Source organism: Myotis nattereri (assembly GCF_964212035.1).
Source record: "Myotis nattereri genome assembly, chromosome: 11".
Lineage (NCBI taxonomy): Eukaryota > Metazoa > Chordata > Mammalia > Chiroptera > Vespertilionidae > Myotis > Myotis nattereri.
The window spans coordinates 40,203,058-40,221,393 of NC_138086.1; the positions used below are offsets into that span (position 1 = coordinate 40,203,058).

Sequence of the window (18,336 nt, forward strand, 5' to 3'; positions counted from 1 at the left end):
AGTAGGCTGTAGATAAGAGGATCAAAATGACAGCAGGCCCATGTTGAAGAGTTAAAAATATCTATTCATTGGGTTAAAAAAAATAATTGTGTGTGGAGGAGGCTGTTGAACAAATCTGTACTGCTTATTTAGGGATGGGGCACTTCAGCAAGGACACATGCAATGTTGCAAATCCAGTAGTAGATAGCTAAAGAACGTTGGGATGCCAAGAAATGAGGCTGGAAATTTAGATGTGGCTCCTAAGAATTGTATTATTTGATATTTAGTCTCTATAACTAGATGTGCTTCTGTGATCACTAGCAATGAAGGGTTCCTTTAACCTGGATTCTGCCTCATACCCCTATATATCATGGTCTGTGGCAGTGTTCCCCAAATTATGTCTCTTTAAGCCAGTGGTTCTCAACCTGTGGGTTGCAACCCCTTTGGCGGTCGAACGACCCTTTCACAGGGGTCACCTAAGACCATCCTGCGTATCAGATATTTACATTACGATTCATAAAAGTAGCAACATTACAGTTACGAAGTAGCAACAAAAATAATTTTATGGTTGGGTCACAACATGAAGAACTGTATTTAAAGGGCCAGAAGGTTGAGAACCACTGCTTTAAGCACACTTGTGTGCAAAAAAAGGAGGTGGTAATGGTCAATTCTAAAATGGCATTCTCTTCTCCAGGAATATACTTGAGGGAGGTCACCAGAGGACTGTTCTTTGCATGAGGTGAACAGAACTCAGCATATAAAAAACCAGAAGGCGGTAGAGCAGTGCATGGATGGCATGAGAATCTGATCTATGTGCAGTATGCATAATCTATGTGAGGATAAAGAAAAGATGATACATACATACTGTAACGTGCCATACAGTGTCTGAGTTTCCTATACTCACCACGTAGTCCTCACAATAATCCTGTGAGGTTAGGGCTTTCATGAACCCCCAGTAATCTGATGGGAAACATGCAGAAAGGTCAAGTAATCTGTTTGAATCACACAGCGAAGAGGTGACACAGGCAGGAGCTGAACCTGGGCTGTCTGTCTGCTCACATAGTCTTAGCATTGCACCATGTTCCCTCCCACACTTTAAAGCCCCAGTTTAAAGTCACACGAATTGAGTAAGACTCTGAGACTTTTCAGTTACCAGAGTGACCTCCATACAGAGCAGTGGTTCCCAACCTATTTTTAGCCATGCCCCACCTAAGCATCTCCAAAATCCTGATGCCCCCCCATACCATATAATTCTTATTATTCAAAAAGTGAACTCCTATCCACATGGAGGAAGCCTAAAAGGTCATTAACTTGGTCTAAACAAGCTGCCAGAGAACATGACATCCATGAAAAAGAAAAAGAAAAAGAAAGGAACGAAAGGACAGCTGACATACTGAGGAAGAAATTGTTTTAAAAAATAATAATATGAAGTGATATGAAAAAATAGCAAATAAAGTTTTAAAACATAATAGAGAACTGAAATGTATAAATATGGCACAATATGTTTATATACTGTTATATACTGTATATGAGGCCCCTAGAACCATAAGAAATGCAAAAAATTCACTGTTAATAACTCATTCTCGAATTGCCCCCCTTGAAAATCAAACTTCCCCCCTGTGGAGTGTGTGCCCCACATTGGGAACCACTGATATAGAGTATTGAGCAATAAGGTCTAATCCACCAGTGTAATGTATGCTAAAATAAATAAGACCTGAGAGAGAAGTTGGGGTTGGAGATAATACTCTGGGCATCATCTCCACATAGATACCAGCAGAGTTTGAAAAGAAGATGACATAATTAAAGGAAATACTGTAGGGAGAAAAGACCAAGATTATGAAAAAGACCTTGTGTTTAGATTTAATATCACAAGGAGATTAACTTGAGCCATGATGATAATGAATTATTTTGTAATTGTCTACTTCAGGATAGCAACCATGTTTTTTCATCTGTATTTCATCAGAGACTTTTAGAGGGCCCAGCACAGGGCAGCACTCTGTAAGTACTTCTTGAATTAAATAAAAGATAAAAAGGGAATTAGAGATACAAGGGCATCAAGAGTAATATGAGCCCTAACTGGTTTGGTTCAGTGGATAGAGCATCGGCTTGGGGACTGAAAGGTCCCAGGTTCGATTCCGGTCAAGGGCATGTATCTTGGTTGCGGGCACATCCCCAGTGGGGGGTGTGCAGGAGGCAGCTGATCGATGTTTCTCTCTCATCGATGTTTCTAACTCTCTATCCCTCTCCTTTCCTCTCTGTAAAAAATCAATAAAATATATTTTTTAAAAAACAAGAGTAATATGAATATGTGTGAAATAATCTTTAAGATGAGGAATATATGTGTGAAATAAACCTGTGATGAATTTCATATCCAAAGTAGTCACAAGAGGAAAAAACAGAGGCAATGGACTCGAAATGGATTAATTTCAATTAAAGCACTAGAAAATGCATATTAATTATTATAAGAGTTTTGTCATATGCTATAAGAATATGGAGAAAGATGTGGAAGTAAACATTTGGTCCTTATTTTTCAGAACCTTAAATCTTGTGATGCTAGAAGAAAAAGCATAACAGTTATTAGGGACTGTAAAAGATATTAAGGACAGGTGAATAAAATTTTTGAGTGAAAAGCATTTTTCAAAGCAAGATGTAGTGAACATGTGTGAGGTTGGCATGCAGAGTTGGCATCATTTGGGTGCCAGGAAGGGCAGTGGCAATGAAAGACAAAATTATTCCAAATGAAGGGAGAAACATAGCCAATGCCCCAGGAGGAAAGAACACAGAGATTATTGGCTCATGTGGTTGACACTGGTTTGTCCTTTAATAATTGACTAGAGGTCTAGTGCATGAAAAGACCTAGTTTATTTCACACATATATTCCTCATAAAGGTTATTTCACGCATATTCATGCACTGGAGGAGGGGTCTCTCAGCCCAGCCTGCCCCCTCTCACAGTCCGGGACCCCTCAGGGGCGGGAGGTGACCTGGCGATCAGGGGAAGGCGATGCCCCATCACACCTCTGCTGCTGCCACTACCAGCAGAGCAAGCCTCGGCCGGCCCTGGTTACCCGAGCCTCGGGCAGCCCTGGGCAGCTGGGGGGCTGAGGGGATTGGTGGACTCCGTAGGCAGGCATGCAGTGGGGCTGAGGGGACTGGGCACCGCCATCTTGTGGCTGTGGGTGCTGCCATCTTTGAGGGCGGGGTAGTCAATTAGCATATTCCCTCCTTATTGGCTGTGGGTGCCTCCATCTTTGCGATGGCGTGAGGGTCAACTAGCATATTCCCTCTTTATTAGGTAGGGTTTGAGTAATTTACTAGACTTACAAAAACACTTTTCAACTCTTTGTATATGAAAAAGGGGAACCTCTAAATGTTTATTTCTGATGATTAGAACTAACCAAGAGTGACAAATATATAAAAGGGGTGATTATTGGCTGTCATGCAGGTGATGGCTATATGACTGATAAACACCAGCAGAAAGCAGATCTGAATGCAATTGTTATTTTAAATAAATCTCAAGTGAAATCATTTCACAGGATATGAAATGATTACTCACTGCACTCATAACTTTTGCAAGATGAATCAAAAGTATCATTTCCGGAATATGAACAGGCCTATGCGATAGTGACACAACAAAAGAAGAGTTCTAAATAGTCCATATCCAGAGACAGGGGAGGTAGAGGGAGACTTCCGTAGGATCTTAGCCTGAGCTTTCTGAACGGTTTATTGAGCCCACATGTGTAAGCATAGCATTCCTTCTCCATGCAAGTTATTGCTGCCAAAAACTTGCCCTTTTTAAAACCTGAACAATGAGCATTCTCTGCCAAACCTCATCACAGTGTAGTCTAAGACAACAATCCCCATGGCTCTATGAAACGTGAAACAAGCCAAACAGGGAAATGTTATTCTCTCATCTATATATCCAGTAGAAATGCTTTTGAACAGCTGCTTCACAGGTGATAAAAGTCTTAACTTCAAAAGGTGATAAGATAATCTTGACTTGAATGAACTTCCCATTATAAAATTACAAATGACTCATCAGACACCATTTCATTATGCAAATACTTTGCAAACAGAATAGTCTGGCTACTTAACCTCTACCAACCTGCTCAGGAGCAATGTTTAACACACTAACTAGCCTACTATATGAAAATATAAGACAGGAGATAATGTGGCCAAAAGAGTGAATTTTCAATGAGAAGATATATCAAGGATAAAATTAATAAGCATACAATTGCTCTACTATTTAAAGAATTTGTCCTCTAATGTGAGAAGTTAAACCTCAAAATTGGTAAGATTTGAGATGATGATTTTCATTAACAAAGACATTTTTTTCAAAATAGCCCTCTAGCTGTAATTATGATTTCACTAGCCATCAATTACCTAAAAAACATATTGATAGGAAATAAAACAAGAGAACTGGTACTTAAAAATTTATTAAGAGGAAGTAAAAAATGCAAAAGTGTAAATGGTACCTATCTTTGTTATAAAATCTAACTATACACTTTAAAAGTTTTTGGTCAGGCAGCTGGCGGGTTAGCTCAGTTGGTTAGAGCGTGGTGCTAATAAAAGTTTTTGGTCAGAATATTCTATTTTTTCATTCCTCTTTTTAATTAGGTTAAGTTACTGTAGGCACAATCTCTTTTATTAAAAAAAAGTTGTTCAATTATTTTGTGTAAAAAAAAGAAAACCCTGAACCTAAGATTCCAGTGAGAGTCCAGAGCATATTAATCTTGTTGATTTGAGTCTTTTTCAGACATTTTCATTTTTTCAGAAAATTCGGTGGGATATCACCAAAAAAAGAAAAAAAAAGCCTTTTAATCACACATTCTGGAATCAGGTTCCATAACTTTTCCCGAACAAGTCCTTGAAATGTTTTATGCCATGACTCATACAAACTAAAAACAAAACAAACAAGATTTTTTTAAAAGCATGCCTAAATTTCTCAACAATTGCCACAGTAAAACACAAATTCAGCAGATACTGTAGTTAACTGTAGAGTATAGAATCTGGTAATCATTAAATAACTAGAGGCCCAGTGCACGAAATTTTTTCAGGGGGGGTGTCCCCCTCAGCCCAGCCTGCACCCTTTCCAATCTGGGACCCCTAAGGGGGATGTCTGACTGCCGGGGGATCAGGCCTAAACCAGCAGTCAGAAATCCTTCTCATGATCCAGAACTGCTGGCTCCTAACTGCTCACCTGCCTGCCTGCCTTATCGCCCCCTAACTGCCCCCCCCCCCCCGCACCAGCCTGATCACCCCTAACCCCCTCTGCCTGCTAACCTGGTTTCCCCCAACTGCCCCCCCCTCCTGTGGCCTGGTCGCCCAACACAGCCTGCTGTTCAGTCGCCCCACACAGCCTGCCGTTTACTAACTCCCCTGCCAGCCTTGTCACCACCCCAGGCAGCCTGCTGTTTGGTCTTTACTGTGATGGAGTCTGGGACAATTTGCATATTCCTCTATTATTAGTACACATTATAAATATGAGATAACAAAAAGTAAGACATCATATTTGAAAGCTTAGATAAAAACAGTAAAATTACAAGACTTTTGGTCCAATTGTAAGAAGAGCTTACTAAAAGAGAGTAAACCACACATTTTTAAAACAATGTTGCAACAATTTGAGACAAGAAAGAGAAGGAATAGAAAGAGAAGGAATAGACAAGAAAGAGAAGGATTTATATATACATATGTACATACACACAGAGAAAGTGTCTTTGGAGAGTGAGGGAAAGCTTTGAGAAAACATATATAATAGGTAGAAAGGGAAATGGCAGCCCTTATTTCCTGCCCACCCTACATTGGCTGGGACATACATTAATCTCACCTTCTAGAAATGTTGGGGGAGATAGAGGACAAATAGATATACTTTTAATTTTCAACATAACAATGATATGTTTATTATACATATAATATTTCATAGGAAATAATCTTTAACATACTTAACATAGTAGATTCCTTGAGGTTCAAAGATGAGAATAAAGAGTTACGGAGACATTTTGGCAAGAATTTTGGAAACATAATCATCATCTATACCTGAAGACATCTGGCACTGATGATAGATCTTGGCAATATCAATAAAATAGCAAAGAAAGAAGTAGGAAAAAAAAGTTTGCCTTCCCTTTTAATATTGAATATTGATTTATAGGACACAACTAATACATACCTTTCTTTGCACAAGAACCTATAATGGGGATCTGGAAATTTTCAGTAATCCAAATAATACATTTAAAAATTTTGTTTATTGATTTTAGTGAGAGAGGTAGGGAGAGGGAGAGAGAGAAGAACATCAATGAGAGAGAAACATCAATCGGCTGCCTCCTGCACACTCCCACCAGGGATCCAGCCCCAAACCAGGGCATGTGCCCCCACTGGGAATTGAACCAAAGACTTCTCATGCACAGGAGGATGCTCAAACAACTTAGCCACACTGGCCAGGGCCATATAACACATTTTATTTAGAAAAATAAGTAATTATGAGAATTGTTAATTACAAATATGAGTTTATAGTTATTATATTTTGCATTAACAGTATAAAAATGGCAGAATAGTAGTACCTTGAAGTAGGGAAATAAAGTAAGCATTTAATTGAATAACATTAGCCTTGTTAACCAGAGAAATATTCACCTTTTATAAAATTTTTCACCATAGTTAATCAATGTTTTGAAATCTCACTTTTAAAATATAAACTTTATTTTTTCAGAATAGTGTTAGAATTATAAAAACATTGAGAAAATATTACAGAGAGTTCCCTTATAACCCATACCTAGTTCCCCTATTATTTTTACACTGGAGACCCAGTGCACAAAATTCTGCACTAGTAGGGTCCCTGGCAACTGTCAGCTGCCAGCTGCTGGCTGGGATCTCCCTTCCTCTGGCTGCCAGCCCTGCTGCCAGCTGGGGGTGGGGCTGGCCAGAGGGAGGGGCCATGGGCGGTTGGCTGGCCAGCCCCACCCCCTGGTCAAACTCCTGGTCAAACTCCTGGTTGAACTCCTGGTCGAACTCCTGGTCAAACTCCTGGTTGAGGGGACAATTTGCATATTAGGCTTTGGCCAGGAAGTTCTTTCAGTTGGTTCCTATGCCTCTTTCACATACCTCTATCAGTGTGTGTATGTGGTGATGGTGGTGATGGTGGTCATGGTGGTCATGGTGGTGGTGTGTATGTGTGTTTTCTGGACATTCATTTTTTGGCACTACTAGATGACCCAGGCTCACCTTGCATAGTTCCTACCCCAGTCCTGGAGACAGCCATTTCTCCAAGAACCCCTAGTTTGGTATTAGAAATGAAGCTCTAGGCACAAAGTGTCACATATAAAATTCATTTTTAAAATAAATACTTCATGCTTATCAGCATTTTCTAGTTTTTTAATGATAATCATAAACTATATCTGTAATGAAAATCATTACTATAATAACAAAAGATCTATAAAAAATACACACCCATTTCAATAAGAAAAATCACATTAATATGAACTTCTATTGACCCAGTAGAATATGCCAAATATTTATCTTTGAAATGAAGTGTTACATTTGAAAATTGAAAGAGTTCCTCCAAATATGAGTAGTAATCATTTTCACTTTAGGCAACACTTCTTTCTTTCATAGAATAATCACTTCAGATATGAAGAGAAAATATTTATCTAAAAGCACCACCAACAACAAATACCAACATCCAAGAATGCCTGAATTTCACCTATAAGAACTGATCTTTATAATAAAGACTAGAGGCCCGTTGCAGGAATATTCCTGCAAGAATAGGGTTTCCTGTGGCTGGAGCAAAGCAGAGAAGGGAGCGAAACTCGATGAGGCGGGCTTCGCTCGCACGTCAAGCCCCTGCAGCTGGTCTTTCCCTCCCCCCCCCAGCCACTGCCCCTTATGCTCCCAGCCACAGTGGTTGGGCTTGCCCTCCTGATCCCAGTGGCTGGGGCTGGGCTTGCCTTCCCACACCCAGGTGTTGCCCCCCCCCCGCCCCCCGCCTGCCAGCCGCTGCCCCTTATGCTCCCAGCCACGGTGGTTGGGCTTGCCCTCCTGCTCCCATCCCCTGGGGCTGGGCTTGCCCTCCCGCTCCCATCCCCTGTGGCTGGGATTTCCCTCCCGCTCCCAGCCGCTGCCCCTCCCTCTCCCAGCCGCTGCCCCTCCCTCTCCCAGCCGCTGCCCCTCCCACGCACAGCACTGCGGCTCCGTTTCTGTCCTCCCGGCCTCTACTGGGCTCCCTTCTGTACTGCTCGGCCTCCATGTTGTGGTCAGTCTTCGCTCGCAGCTGGTATATGCATATTAGCCGCCATCTTTTAGCTTCTATAATTGAAACACTGTATCTTTTGGAGCTGTTGCTTCAGGAGCTCAGAGGCCGGCAGCGGCAGGCGGGGAACCTGGCTTCTTCCGTCACTGGAGTAAGCAAGCCTCCTGTTCGCGTTAGTTGCCTGGCTGCTGGCCGCCATCTTGGTTGGCAGTTAATTTGCATATCGCCTTGATTAGCCAATGGGAAGGGTAGCGGAGGTATGGCTAATTACCATGTTTCTCTTTTATTAGATAGGATTAAAAACACACACAAAAAGGGAGTGAAAGCCTAACACCTTGTGTATACATTCATCAAAGAAAAACCAGATTTGGACATAATTTGAAATTATTACATCATTAGTCATGGGCCCAGCTCTCAGTATAAGATGTGAAAAAAAGACTTCCATTGGCCTATTTTAAGCACATTAGGAGGAAACTTTATTTTCTGGATAATGTTTTTAAGCAGTGATAATAACTGTACCTATTATTAGGTATGGGTCATACAGGCTCATTTCTGGAATAAATATGGCATCATAATTCTTAAAAGCTGTTTAAGCTTTGCAAGATATTGGCTAAGTAGAAGACCTAGTCAAGTGAATAATTAATATAGGAAAAATCAATTGAACATTTATCTGATGGTAGATTAATAATCTTCATATACCTATACCATTTTGCTTATTTTCCAAGAAAGCAATAGTAATGTATTTCTCTTAAGATGCTCAGTAATGTAAACTTCTTTTGCTTATTTGATTGATTTTGTTCTCAGTAGTAATAGTCCCAGTTAATGATGCTTAATTCTATTTAATTAGAAAAATATAGCAAATATTCCATCTTTCCTGTGATTTGCTAGTAAAACTAAGAGGACACACTATTAACCAACAGTTTTAAAACATAACATGTTGAAGTTATGTTAACTGCCCTGTTGAACAAACAAGGGACGTGGTCCTAATGTCTGAAGCAGAAGACACCACATCTTTAAGGGGATTACAGATTCAGATTCAGAAAGACACAGACTATTCTATGAACTTTGGTCACTTAATTCTCAGTTTATTTTATACATTGATATGGAAGGGTAATATTTATAGTTTACTGAACTTTGCAAAAGAATGAACAAACTATCTAAATTTACCAGTGGAAGATTAGCAAGCTGGTTAATGATGTCCTGATTCATTACTTTAGAAATTATTAAATATTATTAACATAGAGATAAAGGGTCAAATATTGAGGAAGATAGACTGAAAGTCATCAAAATAATTTCAAATCTAAGTATTAACAGTATACTTCATGATATATTCCAGCTTTTTATAGCACTTAACTATCAGTTTTTTAATAATTTGTATTTATACATGTCTAATAATTTAAGTATAACTCATTATTACTTAAGTTTTGAAATAATTTAAAAGGTGTTGCATTGCTTATCAGTGTGTTTCAGTTTATAAGAATTTTGCTTTAGCTATATCCTTCCTTCTTATTACTATTTAGGTAGGTTTTATTTAGTTAAGGTTAATTAGCATGGACATTGATGATACAGATTCTCATTTGTCAGTTAGGTACTTGAAAAATACAAGCAATTAAAAATAAAATAACACTTTATAGCATCATAAAAAATATTCAGCATCACACCACTTTTCTCTGTGAAAGGGTAAAACTCAGATCTAAGAGAAAATTATCCTTCCTAAAATCTCAGAGAAAGTAAAATATAACATCAAGTTCTTTAATCTGATTTTCTATAGGCAATAGATTCAAATTCATTACATTAATTGCTTATATTATTAGACGTCAACATGTGTTATGTATCTAGAATATGTTTAGCACTGTACTAACCTGAAGATATAAAAAGTTAGAGAAGACAAATTCCTTCCTTCAAGGTTCTTATGATCTAATGAGGGATCATGAACAACAATAAGACAGTGGTTCTCAACCTTGGCTGCACATTAGAATCACCTGGGAATCTTTTTAAAATCCTGATTTCTGGGCCTCATCCTCCGGAAATTCTGTTTCTTTGTTACTAATATTGTGGCCCCACCCCATAACAAAGAAACAGAATTTCCGGAGGATGAGGCCCAGAAATCAGGATTTTTAAAAAGATTCCCAGGTGATTCTAATGTGCAGCCAAGGTTGAGAACCACTGCAATAAGAGTAAAGAAAAAGATTGAAAAATTAGAATATTAGCTTGACAGGCATAATGAAGATATAAAAATAAAAAGGGACTTGGGACAAGGGTTCCCGGAGTAAGGTAGTATTTTTTAACCTAGTTTATGAAGTAAAAAGGAATGTGATTAACAAATTTTGCCCATGATCAATCATTATGATTATTGTTATTACTGTTTATTGTACCAATGTGGATATTTATTTTCTCTTTCAAGGAATATGTTTTTGAGTGTTGCAATACTTGCTACTTTACTTGGGTAATCTATATAACTCCATGTACTTATGTTAAGAATAATAGTTTTTCAAAATAGAGCTATGGTTACTCTTATTTATGAAATAAATCATTAATTGACAAGAATGCTTCCCTAGGGACATGTGTCATCAAAACATTATAATTCCAACACAGAACAGTAAAATTCAGTCACATTTTTTCCACAAAATAATGAGGCTATAACAATCTGAAGATATACTAATATCCATTCAACCGGCACCAACCGAAATGTTTTCCCTTGCGACTACGAGGCTGATATTTCAACCGCTTCGTAAAAATGTAGGTGACAACCCAGTAACTTTGTACACAAACACCAGGCTGCAGGAATACCTGCCAGTTCCAGAGCCATCTTCAGAGATGCTTTAAGGTCTGTGATAACCTTTTGATAGTTACCAAATGTTCATGTAATGGAATAAGGATATTTTATGAAGGATAAGAAAAGGCACCAGGAAACTCCCTGTCTTAATTGAACTCCAACCCAAAACAGCATATTTTTTAGTATTCAGAATAATTCAGCTCAATGACTCAAGTTTAAACATGTAGTTGATTTGTTAGCCTGTCATCATAAACACTACACGTACTTCCTCTGCCTTTGTAATTGCTTATATTCTAGACCTTCCCTGCTACCAAAAATAATTCCCACGTCCACCCATACCCACACATAAAAGAAATAGATTAAAATTTCAGTTTCTCTTTGTACATTTTTCCCATGCCAAAACTTAATGCAAACTCATCAACTAAGACATAACTATAAAGGCAATTCTGTAAGAAGGCAAAAGAAAAGCCACATAATTCTGTCTCTGCCTTTTACTTTTAGTTTCTATTGTGTGGATTATAGTTCTCTGATAATTCCAAAACATTTTGCATTGCTAGACATTTTCCCTTAACCTCTCTCTCTCTCTCTCAGAAAGTCAGCAGGAAGGTAACAGAAGTCAAATCATCACTCCACCCAAGTGAATTGGCAACAGATTCTTAACAAAGTTGAACTAGTGGTGCTGAAATATGAAGCAAGGTTTTAGGTATTCAGGTCATGAAGGCAAGAAGAAGACTAAGGGAAACTTCATTAATCTCAGAAATTTTCTCAACAGGGGCATGGGTTACTATTTGACAAAATATATATATATTTTATTTTATCCTCTGCTAACATTATTAAAGCCACTAATAATTCATATAAGCTACAATAAGATCTGGGTAAATTACTAGTGGCCTGATGCATGAAATTCGTGCATGGGTAGGGTCTCTAGTCCTGGCCAGCGATCAGGGCTAATCTGTGGGGCGGCCAGTGGGGTGATCGGGGGTTGGCCCCCCTGGTACCGGCCTTGGCCAGCCTGGTGCCACCTGCTTGCCAGCCCCTCCCACTGCTGCTGCCTCTGCTGGTCATCTCCCTCAGCAGGGCGATCGGGAAGGGGTGGGGCCCGCTGGCACCTGCCTTGGCTGGCCTGGGGCCTGCAGGCTGGGGCAGCTCCTGTGTTGAGCATCTGCCCCCTGGTGGTCAGTGCCTGTCATAGCAACCGGTTGTTCTGCCTTTCAGTCAATTTGCATATTAGGCTTTTATTATATAAGATTAATATCATGTACCTATGATTCTCGGCCTGTAGACTTGATGTGGCCACTACACATTCTCAACCATGGATTCCATTACTTGGAATGTTCTTTCCTTATAAATTATAATACAGCGTTGCAGAGGCAAATTGATCTTAGAAAGGCTCTTCCTTTAAGTGGGGTTATGGAAAGATGCCTGAAGGTGACCCACACCCAGGTAAAACAATTCAAGACTCAGCTCAGCCCCTCAGCTTATATTTGGACACATCAATTAACACCTTTATATCTCATTATTCTTATTTCTAAAACGAGAATAACTGCTTTGTCTAGTCCCCAACCTTCAACACCATTTTTGAGAATTGTGATTCTTTAAGATTCAAAAAGCCAAAATGGGATACCACCCATTTTTAACCCTGTGTCTCTACTTTTCTCTTTAAAAAAATGACATTTTCTGTAGTATTGGTAGTAATAATAATCGTGATAATGTATGTACAAAGCACCTGGGATGCCATGTGTTTGATAAACGTCCCTTTGCTTCTCCACTAATTTTCCATTTCATAAATGGGCAAATTCCATTTGAAATGTTGCCAGTTCAGATCAGAACCCTTGTATTGTCTCTCAGTTACCTCTTGACCCTATTCTTATCTCTTCCCACATCACCTTCCGGTATTTCCTGGCCTTTCTCTTCCAAGGACCAAGGTCTTTTCTCATCTTCCTGACCTGGACCCACACTTTGCAGTCTGTCAGCGATGGCTCTCCTGGCCAGCTTTAGCTGCTGGGATGAGCCTCACGGATTCCAAGGCTGGACACAGTTAAAGGAACTCCCTCCTGGGGCTGCTCCCTTCCAAGCCCTGCCCTTCCTACTCATCCTCCCTGCTGTCTGGCCTAGGAGCCACCGAGAGGAGCAAGGCATCACTGGAGTGATGACATGTGGCTCTCTCCCTTCCCCACCCTTCACATTTTTCTTTCCACGTGCAGAACCCGGAAGGCTATGACCGCTCTTGTCCTGGCGGTTGCCAAGGTTACACAATAGCAGCACCAGACCCCGGAGGGTCCCATCTCCTCTGCCTCCCCCATACCTCCTGAAACACACACACACACACACACACACACACACACACACACACACACACACACACGGAGAACCCTTTCCTGCTAAACTGGATACTTTCAATCCCTCTACTCCTGCTCTCTTCTTGTGCAAAGAGCAGTGAGTAGCTAAGAAAAATGGGAGGGGTTTGCTGGAGAAAGAGGAGTCCTCCTCGGGACACTTGCTTTTATTTATGGGGCTAAGTGGCGAAAAGTTCACGCGTTCAACTCCGATCTCTGTAACAGGGGATTCGGGGTCTCGGTGACCTCAGCTGTTGGGGTGCAGCCCCTGTCCAGTCCCCTAGACTCCAGCCTGCCGGCGAGAGCTCGGCGTCTCCTCCTATCAGCTCCCCTCCGCGCGCCGGGACCCAAGCTGAGCGTTCAGCGCGCGAGGTTGAACAGAAGTCAGGAATGAAGGGGAATCGGCCCGGCCAGTGTTGGAAATGGCCCCGGCGCTGCCAGGGCAGCCCATTAACGCGTCAACTCGGGCCGGGCCGGGCCGGGCCGGGAGGAACACCCGGAGGAGAGGGGATAACTCGCTGGGTTACATTCCCAGCCGGAGTCAACTCGGGACCTTTCAAGAGCAAGCCCAGCCGAGGGTTACCCTGGGCGGTCGCGCTCCAGCAGAAGTGCGTTTGCAGCAACCCCATTCCCCAGACAGCCAGCTCTGTGGCGGGGCTCTGACTCCAGTTCCCCCGCGGGGTCCCGAAGGGTGCCGGCTTCCTGCTGACGGAGCATCGCGCCTCGCTCGCAGGCAAAAAGGCATCACCATCCCTCCGCAAAAGCACCACAACGAAAACAATCACCAGGGTCTCCCCTCCGCTCCCCCAGCCCCATGGGGAAAGGAGTGAGCGAGGCTCCCGTGGTCCAGTCCTCCCCAGACGGTCCCCACCAAGGCGTCCCCAAAAGAACCTGCAGCCGGTGGAAGCCTCGGGGCACGTCCCAACGTGCCGCTGGCCTGGGACGGGGCGGGGGAGGCAGCCAGGGAGAAGGCACGAAGTTTCTGGGCGCATCTGGAGAGGACAACTTGGCTGGGTGCTGGGTGCTGGCCGCCGCGGCTGGAAGCTCCGGCTGCGGAGGCTGCGGCCACGGCGGCGGGGAGATGGGACGCGCCCCGCTGCCACGCTGTCCCCGGCGCCGCGCAGCTCCGCGCACCGACTCCCGTCCGTCCGTCCGCTCCCCGCGCACCCGCTCCCTGGCCGCTCCGAGCGCCTTTTCTGTCCCGGGACAGTTCCTCCTCTCCTGGCCACTCCGCATCCTCACTTCGGACCCACGGCCACCCACCCCCAAATCCAGTCCCCCGCCGTTGAACTCCGCCGTCCCTAGCGAGCCCTCCCAGGAGGGTAGCAGGTGACCCGAAACCGGCCTTACCTGCCGCGAACGCTGCTGGCCCTCTCTCTTCGGCTGATGTCCCCCCAGGGGCAGAGGGAAGGGATGCCGGCTGCGGCTGCGGGCGGGCGAGGCGGCGACCCGGGCCCGGCGCGAGCTCCTGGGAGCGGCAGCCCTGGCTGAGCCGCGGAGCCGCGGGCGGCCCTGGCGGAGCGCGGAGGCTGCGGCCGCAGAGGACCGGCCGGGAGGCAGGGGGCGCTGCTGGCCCCGAGCAACGCGCCGGCACCCGCCGAGAGCCAGGCACCAGCTGGGACCTTGGGGAGGCGAGGGTGGCGAGGAAAGGCACGCTCCGAGCCGGAGGACGGCTTTTAAGTTTGTGGTGTGACCGCAGCAGCTGTCCTGGGAGAGACTCAGTCTTTCTAAAAAGGGGATGCTCAAGCGCCGGGGATTACCTCTCCCCTTCCGATCTCCTCCCCCAGCCCTCGGCCCCCCCTCCCTCCGCGCGCGCCAGGCCTCCCCAGCAGCAGCAGTCCATCCCTGCCCGCACGCAGGCTGTCAGCAGCGCGGGTTCAATGGAGCTCTGGCCTGGCTGAGAGATGTTATTCCGGACCCGGCACTCTGTTAAAGCAGCCTCTGACGTCGGAGCCCGCGCTCAGGCGTGACTTATTCTACACCATAAAGTCTCTAAGGACCCCCTGGGGAAGAAATAGCACAAAGGCTGCCCTTTAAAATTCTAAGCCTCGCAAAGAGTACCTGGGTTCCAGTATGTAAAACCCGGTCCACTGTCGCTGGCCTTGAAAGAGCAGGCAAGGGGGATGAGCGACAGAGATCAACCCCCCATTAGGGGGCTGGCATCAGGAAAGACCAAGATGAAACAAACACGGAGATGTAGGTCTTCTTCCCCTTTACCTCACACCAGGACAGCAGGGATGCGACACCTGTTCCTGTTTTAGGAGGTTTCCTTTGCAGATTGGTACACACCTTAGCCGTGAAATAGGAAAGTTGGAAGTATATGGGGACGAGGGGTGGGTCCACATTTTCAGGAGCCTGAAACTTACACGATTTGGAGGTGGGAGCCATTTTAAGAAAAAATGATGCGGAAATAGTTTAATCCTACAAATTGTGCAATAACATATGATCGCGTTTATCCTTGGGCTGCCCTCAGGGATATGGAAAGGGCCTGTGCAAGTGATGAGTCCTCAAGCCTGGGCCTTGCTAACTGCATTGTGAGTCCTTCTGTGATTGGAATTAGGTCTATTGTCACGTACCTTGCACTTATTAGTCCCAACATAAAGCTGACTTGGGATAGAACTGGGGGGGGGGGGGGGGGGAAGATGGACAACAATAATCATGGGATCCTGCCTTTGTCAGCTTGATTTAAGAGCACAGCTTGTATGGGCCCCTGAGCTCCCTTGGCAATGACAAGGCGTATTCTGGTTTGAGGGTAGTGAGCAGACAATGGCAACAATGGAAGAACTGAAAAGGGGGGAGGAGACTCTTCATTCAATGTCCCCTCAAGAGCAAAGAGCTTTGGGACACAGAAACACAAGTCACTTTAAGTTACAGATGGTTGGTGGCGGAGCCAGCCTTAGAAGGGACTCAAGTTGCCTAACTCTGACCAAGGTTCTTTCCTGTATCTCATGCTGCCCCATCTCTATAACCTTGGTTTTGACTGTCAACCAGCCAACCCCATAATATCCCTCTTTGTATACAGGAGAAGTTGTTTCTATAGACTATTTCAATCTATAGCAACGTTTGTTCTGAATGCTGTATATTAAAAGTTACACCACTCATTCTGGTGTGTTTGTTGCCTTGTCTGTATTTTTTATAAATGCCATTGCACCAGATTCAAATTTCAAGTTCACTGTGAGGACAGAATATCTCCTTTGTCTCTCATAGAATTGCTTAGGGTTTTGCACATGGTGGGTTCATACGTTGTTGTTTTTATTTTTTAAAAAAGCTCTATTTTTTAATTTTCTAATATATGTGTCAACTTTATTGGCCAGAAAATCGCATTTAAGTAGAAGTGTGGTTAAGTCTGGATTTCCCCTCCTGCCTAAATTCTAGCTTAATATACTCAAACCAAATGATATCTCCCTTTTGCTACTATTTTAACCTTTTTCACAAGGCCCCTACAGAATTAAACACTCCCTCCTATTTTCCCAAAGCACTTTGATTTCACTACTATTATAAGCCCTTTTCATATTATATCGTATAGTCATGCATGTGTCTGCATCTCATACAAGAGTATGGGATATTTTGTGTCTTTGTTTTTCCTGCCCCTAAAACATTGCTATGAATTTGAATTGAACTGATTTAGCTTGAACTACCCCGACTTCACATTTAGACTGTCGTTCCATAGGCATCCTGAACATACCATGAGAAGAAAGCGTCTGGAAACTGGGTTCTGTGCTTCCCATCCTTTTCATTACTCTGAGCACGCAGCAGCAGAGTGAACTGCGCAGCCCAGAGTTGTATGAATGGTCTCAGCTGTGTCCATGGCTTTGCAATCCTCAGGGTACTTCTTGAATACAGGGAGTGTCTTGAATACAATAGGTGTTTAAGAAGTATTTGAGGATTAAATGGGCCAGTGAAAACAGTGGATATGATGGTGATAATTAGTATCTGAATTTATTTTTGCTTTTGTATTAACTATCCTGGATCCCACCAGCATGGTTTTACCACCCCTTCTAAGCATTTAAGATTGTCACCAAAAGCAATTGGTAATCTCTTCTGTAGAGCTAATATCCTGTCTGAGTCCTTGCAATAACATCCAGTGAGAAAAGTCTGTTTTAAAGTAAGTTTTGTTAAAATGTAAGGTATGTCATACAGTTTAGTTTATCTTCAAGGTTGACTATTCAAGATTCAACAAGTGATCCTTAATTATATTGAAAGAGGTATGTATATCACCAGGACTACTTAATGCTACTATGCTGTTTTAATCTGAGGGGAGGAGGGGGGGAGAGAAAGGCAATAAAGAAAGGAAATAAAATATAAATCAAAGTACTTTCTAGGTGCTTGGAATAATTGTTGAAGAAGTAAACTTGTCTTAGGGTCCAGGCTTCCTCTGTGACAAACCACCTCTCACCCATCTCCTTTAGGACTCACAGATAGAATATGAGCAAGTTATTCTTATTGTATGTAATAGATATGTGGTAGATAAGGTGAAATACACAATTTCTCAAAGCATTCCATTTTAATACTGAAGGAAGCCAAATAATAAAGTTTGAATTGTAGAATTTCAAGAATCAATCTAGCCCTAACCTGTTTGGATCAGTGGATAGAGTATCAGCCGGAGGATTGAAGGGTTTGATTCTGGTCAAGGGCATGTGACTTGGTTGCAGGCTCCATCACTAGCCCTAGTTGGGGTGCATGCGGGAAGCAACCAATCAATGTGTCTCTCTCACATTGATGTTTTTCTCTCTCTGTTTCTCCCCCTCAATTCCACTCTCTCTAAAAATCAATGGAAAAATATCCTCAGGTGAGGATTAACAAAACAAACAAACAAAAAAGAATCTATGTTGGGAGTCAGACGGGAAGGCAGCAGAGATAGGTAAGAGTAGAATGGGTATAATCTAGGCTTCTTTAATTCCACACATAGCTACCTCTGCCTGCAAACAGAAGAAAGATAATTACTGGGTCCAGAATTTAAATCTAGCAAAATGTCAGAGGATTTGGCTGTACTTTCTACAGAAGGTA

At 42.9% G+C, this 18,336-nt stretch overlaps 1 protein-coding gene across 1 annotated transcript in view; it reads right to left on the reverse strand.

Annotated features, from left to right (window-relative positions):
• The window catches only part of SEMA3D (semaphorin 3D), a 193,951-nt gene extending 178,884 nt beyond the window's left edge, over positions 1 to 15,067 (reverse strand). Inside the window, exon 1 of the mRNA XM_081102746.1 lies at positions 14,680 to 15,067. The gene's annotated coding sequence lies outside the window, so the exon portion shown is untranslated. The remainder of the gene's footprint in view (positions 1 to 14,679) is intronic.
• Positions 15,068 to 18,336: the final 3,269 nt, after the last annotated feature.